Genomic DNA, 8,667 nt, shown 5'->3' with positions numbered 1-8,667 from the left:
AAGGTGGCCTCACAATTTTGCCTCATCTCAGCTCTGTTGCGAACAGTACATCCATAGAATTGTGAAGCTTATTAGTTTTTCCAATAGTCTGTGTCCTCAAAGTAAGTTAGATGGGACTAGAAACTGTAATTGCTTGTCTAAGCCACTAGGGTACCATTTAGGAAATTACTTCCTCAGTAAAATTTAGTAAATTACAGTTGTAATTTAGTAAAACTAGGCTACTCTTTGGTAAATTAGTGTTTCAGGGCAGTTGGAATCATTTCCTGCATAGACCTTAATGAATAGTATCCCAGTGACCTAAAATCCTTAATGCCCCTTCTAGGTGGACCTACACAAAGGGGAAAGCTTCTGCATTGGGAAAAAAAAATGTCCAGTTTAAGTATAATTCATGGAGAAAGGAGAGACCAAGAGTCCTTAGGAGGTCAGAGCGTCCTCCCTATATTTGTTAAGGAAGATTTCTTGAACAGCACGTGTAAATATCTCCCAAATGGATACAAAATTCAGAGCATTTCACAGCTTTCAGGAAAAATAAATTTAAAAGGAGGAAAGAAGGAAGGAAGAAAAATTTTGCATGATTGATAGGATGGGATGTTTAAAGATGCAACCAAAATGTTTCTAATGGATCCAAATATTCATAAACACTTGGTAAGAATGACAGTGTTCTATAAATGCTCTAACATAAATTCTTTTTTTTTTTAGATTTTTTATTTATTTATTTGACAGACAGAGATTACAAGTAGGCAGAGAGGCAGGCAGAGAGAGAGAGAGAGAGAGAGGAAGCAGGCTCCCTGCTGAGCAGAGAGCCCGATGTGGGGCTCGATCCCAGGACCCTGGGATCATGACCTGAGCCGGAGGCAGAGGCTTTAACCCGCTGAGCCACCCAGGCGCCCCTCTAACATAAATTCTTGATAATATGCAAATAATGCCCCAGGGGACCTGTAATGTGCTTCTCCTCAGAAGCTCAACAAACTGCTCTGTAAATTATTAGCTATTAATATTTTCTACATTAATCTTATACATTAATTCACTCTTCAAACATTACTGTCAGCTCTTTTGCCCATCTCCCTTCAGTCATTATTAAATAAAATTTCTCATTTCTTTCTTCCTACAAACATCCCTCTTTTTCTCAAATCTTTCAGAAATTCTGGAATATACCAAAAGATATGCAAAAAAATCTGTCTTGCTATAAGATGCTGTGGCCAGTCAATCCTTCTAAAAGAATTAATTTTTTGAAATCGGTGCCTAGTTAGTTTTTCCACCTTCTTTTAAAGGATACACTCCATTTTAGAACATTCTTGTTAAGGGGAACTTATTCCTCATCTCACGCCCCCAGAAGGGGCAGTGTGGCATGCACAGCTCAGGTTTCTCTGCCCCTGGTTTTTTCTTCTGTGTAAAGGAGTAACTTATTTGATTAATGATTGGACCACATTACCTGGAGGGCACTGATGCTCATCTTAGCTGTTATGGGTTGACTTGCATCTCCCAAAAAATATGTTGAAGTCCTAACACCCAACATTTGTGAATGTGACCTTATTTTGAAATAGGGCCTTTGAAGATGTAGTCAAGTTAAGATGAGGTCATTAGAATGGACCCTAATCCAATATGACCTGTGTTCTCACAAGAAGAGAAGAAATACAGATGCATCTACAAGCCAAGAATGCCAAGGATTGTTAACAAACACCAGAAGCTAGAAGATGCAAGGAGGGATTCTTCCCTACAAGTTTCAAAAGAAGTATAGCCCTGCTGACACCTTGGTTTTGGACTTTTTGCCTCCTGTACTGGGAGTTTTCAGCCACCAGTTTGTGGTACTTTGTTGCAGCAACCCTGTAAAACCAATACATCACCCTTGCTCTCTCTTCCTCTTCTATCTGCCTCTTGTACCCATGCATGGTGAGTGTCTTTTCTGGCCAAAACCCCTCTTTCAAGTTCAGCTCTCACCTGTGGCAAAACCAGACAAATCAGAGTCATGAAAAGTCTAAAGATTTAGGGTGTGGGAGGGAGGTCTCTCTCTTCTCTCTCATCCAAATCTGTCACTTATCAGAGCTGCTCCAGAACTTTGCTTCATTTTATTCCTTATATCTATTTGCAGATGATTATAACATGGAGGCTCCCACCACTTAGCTATAACACACTGTCTGACTTAAGTCACCTGCTCACCCCATATGCTGGTTAACAAGCTTGTGCTGACCACAAATCTACCCTTGTGTTCTCTCTACTTTGTGTGGCTGTTGCCTGCCATTCATTCCTGCCATCATCCTAAGTAACTTCAACCTGCTCTTGACAACCCACCCAGCAGCCCTGTCCCATTAGCTCCTGCAAAACCTCACCTCCATGTCCTGCTTCACTGCATCTGACTTGATCACTCAACTATGACCACCCTTTGACCATCATATATCCCCTGGACCAATATCTGTCCTTGCCCCCTCCAATCCACTCCACACATCAGAAGCAGGGAACACTTTTCACATTTGGCCATGTCACTCTGAGTGTGTCAACCTTCTTTCTAAAAAAAATTCATAAATAAAATATATAGAGATAGAGAACAGAATAACAGTAGCCAGAAAGGAAGGGGGTTGGTGGATGTGGCTATAGAGAGGAAGGGTGAGGGAGCCTGATAGTGATGGACAGTATCTTGATTGCAGTTCTCATGTGATAAAATTGCACAGAACTGTGCACACACACACACACACACACACACACACACACACACACATGAACGAGTGCATATAAAACTGCAGCTATCTGAACAAGATCTGTGGATTGAATCAGTGTCAATTTCTTGCTTTTGATATAGTGCTATAGTTAAAGAAGGTGTTATGCTGGGGAAAAATGAGTGAAGGGTACACAGGACTTTCTTGTAATTTTTTTTGAAACTTCTTGTGAACCTACAATTATATCCCCAGAATAGATTTTTTAAAAAATAAATCAAGTTTCCATTCCTGGCATTGTGTTAAATGTTGAAGACAGAGTCAAGAGCAAAGCAGATGGTATACCTTACCTCATATCATTGAGAAAGTTCAATGGGGTTTAACTGTGCTCCCATTATTCTTGAAACAAGCCAGAATTCTGAACAAGGCTTGTAGGCTCCCTGATGGGCCCTGCCAACCCTGGAGGCCTCACCTCCCCCTACACCTCATCTCCCTTCCCCACCCTCCAGCCATGCTGGCCTTCTCAGATGCCCTAGCATGTAGCAGGTTTCCTCCATGACATGGCCTCCCACTCATCCACCCCTGAGTAGTCTCTCCTGAGTCATAGACCTCATCAGGCCCCTGTTATAGGGTCTCCTACCACCTTGAACCTTTTCTTCAGAGGTGCAATGGATCTAATCTTCCCTATTAAATTATAAGAGTCAATGATTTCTCTACTCATGATTAAATCCTCAACACCTTACACAGTGGCTGGAAACTAGGAGTTTCTCAGTCTGAACTTTTTGAATGAGCAAAGGACTGGAAGGGTTTTAAGAAGAGGAAGGACATACTCTGATTTACCTTTGTTAAAATAATTGTTTTATATTTTAGAACTACTATGGAATTATAGAACAATTATGAAGGTAGTACAGAGTTCTCATACACTCCATATGCAGTTTTCCTATTATTAACATCTTATATTGGTATGATAGATTTGTCATAATAAAAATATTAATACATTATCATTAACTAAAGTCAATATTTCATTCAGATTTCCTCAGTTTTTCTTCCTAGTGTCCTTTTCTGTTCTAAGATCCCTTCCAGGACACAACATTAACAATCCATTGTCATGTCTCTTTAGACTCTTCTTGGTTGTGACAGTTTCTCAGACATTCTGTTTTTTATGTCTTTGACAGCTCTAAGGATTGTTGGTCAGATACTTTACAGAATTTTCCTCAACTGGAATTTTTTTTATATTACTCTCATGGCTTGACTGGGGTAATATAGTTTGCGGGGAGGAAGACCACAGACGTAAAGCACATTCTCAACACATCATATCAAGGGTACCTGTTACGGATATGACTTATCACTGTTGATGTGACCTTGATCATCTGGGCTCAGCGAGTATTTGTCAGGTTTCTCTACTATAAAGTTACTCCCCACACTTTCCACTCTGCTCTTGGGGAGAAAATCACTATGTGCAGCCCACACACAGGGAGTGAAATGTTATGTTCCCTTTCCTTAAGGGCAAAGTTATCTCTATAAATTACTTAGAACTCTTCTGCTTAGGAGATTTATATCTTCTCCACTATTCATTTACTTATATATTCAGTCATTTATTTATATAAATATGGACTTGTGGGTATTTATGTTTTGGTTATATACGAATTTGTTTTGTTACGCAAATAATTCCAGCTTTAGCCATTGGGAACTCTGTCAGTTACTCATGTATCTCTTTTACATACCTCCATTATTGTGGTGAATTTTTTTTTTTTAGCACTTCCTTACTTTCTGACACTACAAGATGCTCCAGGCTCATTGGTATATTTCCAACCTGAGTCCTAGATTCAGCCATTCTCCAGGAATCCCTGGTTCCTTCTACTGAAGAATGATATTAGAAACCAAAATCTAGACAGTGGGTGTGCTCATTTTCACTGAGAGCTTTTGCTGAGACGTCTTCTCAGATGACAGGGAAAGGAAAAACATGTCTATAATCTAACCTGTGTACATTTCTTATCTATAGATATTTCTATATGCAACAGTATATTAGGATAAACATGAGTTCATACTGAGGTCTCCAATTCTAATCCATTACCATGTAGATGCTTCTAGCCTCCTTATCTTGCTTTTTTTTAAATCATTTTTTTAATTTATTTTCAGCATAACAGTATTCATTGTTTTTGTACCACACCCAGTGCTCCATGCAGTCTGTGTCCTCTCTAATACCCACCACCTGGTTCCCCCAACCTCCCACCACCCCCCACCTCTTCAAACCCTTCAGATTGTTTTTCAGAGTCCATAGTCTCTCATTGTTCACCTCCCCTTCCAATTTCCCCCAACTACCTTCTCCTAACTCCCCATGTCCTCCATGCTATTTGTTCACAAATAAGTGAAACCAAATGATAATTGACTCTCTCTGCTTGACTTATTTCACTCAGCATAATCTCTTCCAGTCCCGTCCATGTTGCTACATCAAAATCAAAAGCTTCTGCACAGCAAAGGAAGAAAGAAAACAAAGAGGCAACCCACGGAATGGGAGAAGATATTTGCAAATGACAGTACAGACAAAAGGTTGATATCCAGGATCTATAAAGAACTCCTCAAACTCAACACACACAAAACAGATAATCATATCAAAAAATGGGCAGAAGATATGAACAGACACTTCTCCAATGTAGACATACAAATGGCTATCAGACACATAAAAAAATGTTCATCATCACTAGCCATCAGGGAGATTCAAATTAAAGCCACATTGAGATATCACCTTACACCAGTTAGAATGGCCAAAATTAGCAAGACAGGAAACAACATGTGTTGGAGGGGATGTGGAGAAAAGGGAACCCTCTTACACTGTTGGTGGGAATGCAAGTTGGTGCAGCCTCTTTGGATAACAGTGTGGAGATTCCTCAAGAAATTAAAAATAGAACTTCCCTATGACCCTGCAATTGCACTACTGGGAATTTACCCCAAAGATACAGATGTAGTGAAAAGAAGGGCCATCTGTGCCCCAATGTTTATAGCAGCAATGGCCATGGTTGCCAAACTGTGGAAAGAACCAAGATGCCCTTCAGTGGACGAATGGATAAGGAAGATGTGGTCCATATGCACTATGGAGTATTATGCCTCCTTATCTTGCTTATCTGTAACCTCTCACCCCTACAGTGAGAAAGCTAACTTCCACCATTTACTTAATTTACTTGTTGAATTCTACTATATATGTAGAGTGGTTTCAGACTTGTTAACCCATGCCCCCTGAGAAACAACTTTATCCACTAGAATATGGTGCTTATTTTCAGTTCTTTGTGCCTTCAGTCTTTTTAGACACACACTGTGATGTCAGTGATTTGTCAGGAAAGCTGCTTAAAGAATAAATTCCACAGCCAAGCCTTTCTCCTTACTGACATTATTTTTATGACAATAATATTGCATGGCTGTTATGTTATTCTGTACACACTTTTCCACTTATCTGGAATGCACCTTTCTTTCTCTGGATTTGTCCAAATTTGAAATTCCAAAGCCCATCTCAGGACTCCCGTCATCATTGTGATCCTTCCCCTCCTCCTCCTCCTCCTCATCCCAGCCTGGATAGATCTTACTCTCTTGGCTTCTTGGGGAGATCAACATCTGTAAAAATTAGTTGTCAATGAATCATGTGTTATTTTGACACCTGTTGTATCATGATGTCTTACTAAATAACTAAAATTTAATTATTCATGTAAGGCAGTCCTCACTTTTCATGGTAGTGTGGGACAATAAAAATGACCATGTAACCTGAAACCATGCAATGCAATCTTAATGATCAATAGGAAAAAATATAATTTTTTTAAAGATTTTTTTTATTTATTTGACAGAGAGAGATCACAAGTAGGCAGAGAGGCAAGCAGAGAGAGAGAGAGGAGGAAGCAGGCTCTCTGCCGAGCAGAGAGCCCGATGCGGGGCTCGATCCCAGAACCCTGAGATCATGACCTGAGCCGAAGGCAGAGGCTTAACCCACTGAGCCACCCAGGCGCCCCAAAAATATAATTTTTCAATGACATTTAATACTACCTGTCAAAACATTTAAAATTCTCTTACTGTCAGTTGCAAATATTTAGGAAAAGAAAGAAATAGTAAAACTAAGTATTTAATTAGCATGCTATAATGTAAAACACTAGAAACATTGATAATTAAAGTGTTTGTTTCTTTTTTAAAAAACTTATCAAGAGTAGTTTAAACAGCGTTTTCTTTCTCATCTAGAACTGATGATGTGGAGCAAGCAACTTTTCTATGCCTTGGTGAAGTGTCTCCTTTCTAAGTTTGGGTCATTTCCAATGTTTTCCCCTTATTCTTTCAAATGGTGTAAAATATATCTGGGAGTGCTTTTAACATGAAGTGGATTTTTTTGCTGGTGTTACTTCCTCTGGGACACCATTTTTTTTTTTTTATCATGACCACTTTCCTCTTTTATGTCTGTAATTTTGCCTTCAGTAAGTTCATCTGCCTGCACATCTATAGTCTTTCCAAAGGTGGCAGTGGCAACATTCCCATGATCACCTCTTTCTTCTATGAGGTCACTTACGTCCAATTAAAATTTCACTTCCATCTTTATCACATTTTTATTTCTCTGCCACACTTTCATCTCTGTTGACCAATTCTTCCTTTTGGTTATGCGTTTTTATAAAATGCTTTTCACTGAGGGAAAAGGAGACAGTGCAACTGCACACATTGCTATCAGTGCATGAGCTGGTAAGAGATGCACAGTGACCAATCACTACAGACTTTGAGAGAAGTGCATGAGTGGTCACTGATCATGAAGAACGTGTTATTAACACAGTTATTTGTGGATTGGAGAGCTAGTAGCAGAGTTCATACTTAAGTAATTGACAGTGGCTATGCTATTACCACATTGTTAGGGGGCTGGTGTTATTTAACTGAACCTTGGTAACTGAGACTCATGCATATCAGAACCATGAAAAGTGAGAACTGCCTGGACTTTTATTTTTATTTTTTTAAAGATTTTATTTATTTATTTGACAGAGAGATCACAAGTAGGCAGAGAGGCAGGCAGAGAGAGAGAGGAGGAAGCAGGCTCCCTGCTGAGCAGAGAGCCTGATATGGGGCTGGATCCCAGGACCCTGGGATCATGACCCGAGCTGAAGGCAGAGGCTTTAACCCACTGAGCCACCCAGGTGCCCCCTGCCTGTATTTTTACTTTGTCTCAAGTCCAGCGTGAGCCCCATGAGGTAGGACTCATGACTCGGGGAGTAATCTGCACAGATTCCCCACCCTCACCCTAATCACCTGCCATAGCACCTTACATATAAAAGCACTCAAATGTTTATTGAATTTAATTTTCTTTCTTTCTTTAATTTTCATCACTAGAGAAAGACCATGTAAATATATCTTAGTGTTAGAAGTTAGGGGACCTCAATTCTTGGTTTAGATCTGCCACTGTGAATAGTTTTTAGACTCTTCACCCCAAAAAATGTATTATAACCATATTTTCTATATGTTACCTAAAGATTTAATCAAAATTCTACCAATTATTGTGTACTAGTCACATTCAAATGGAAAAAACAGAGCCCTTTGTCTCAGTTTATTCTGCAGTTAGAACTTTAAAAGGTGCATCCAAATTGTCAGCACCATCCACCCTGGTGGAGTTCCTTTCTTTTTTGCGTGCTCATTTGTGCAAACCTGAGCCTTGGAAAATGTGTAATTTGGCCCATTTCCATTCTCTATTGATTCTATATCACTCACCTAGTCTCTCACTCCCCATACCTTTAACCATATCACATGTCACTTCATTTCCCCAATTACAGAAGGAAAAGAGTTCTGTTTGGTCTAGAACCTTGACAGTTTCACAAGGCACATAGCTTGAGACTATGTGATTTTTTTCTAAATCACTCATTTTGTGCCAAAAATGATACTAATGCTTAAAATTGACCCCCAAAATGTTAAAACTATAACTAGAATTTTTAAGGTATTCTTTCAGACCCTAAGTGAGTCTCTAAATGTGGGAATAAAATCTTTTCGATTTTTACAAAGCAACTAAAATATT

Source organism: Lutra lutra, chromosome 7 (assembly GCF_902655055.1).
Source record: "Lutra lutra chromosome 7, mLutLut1.2, whole genome shotgun sequence".
Lineage (NCBI taxonomy): Eukaryota > Metazoa > Chordata > Mammalia > Carnivora > Mustelidae > Lutra > Lutra lutra.
The sequence above is the reverse complement of the archived record's forward strand: the minus strand, read 5'-3'. Positions refer to the sequence as shown.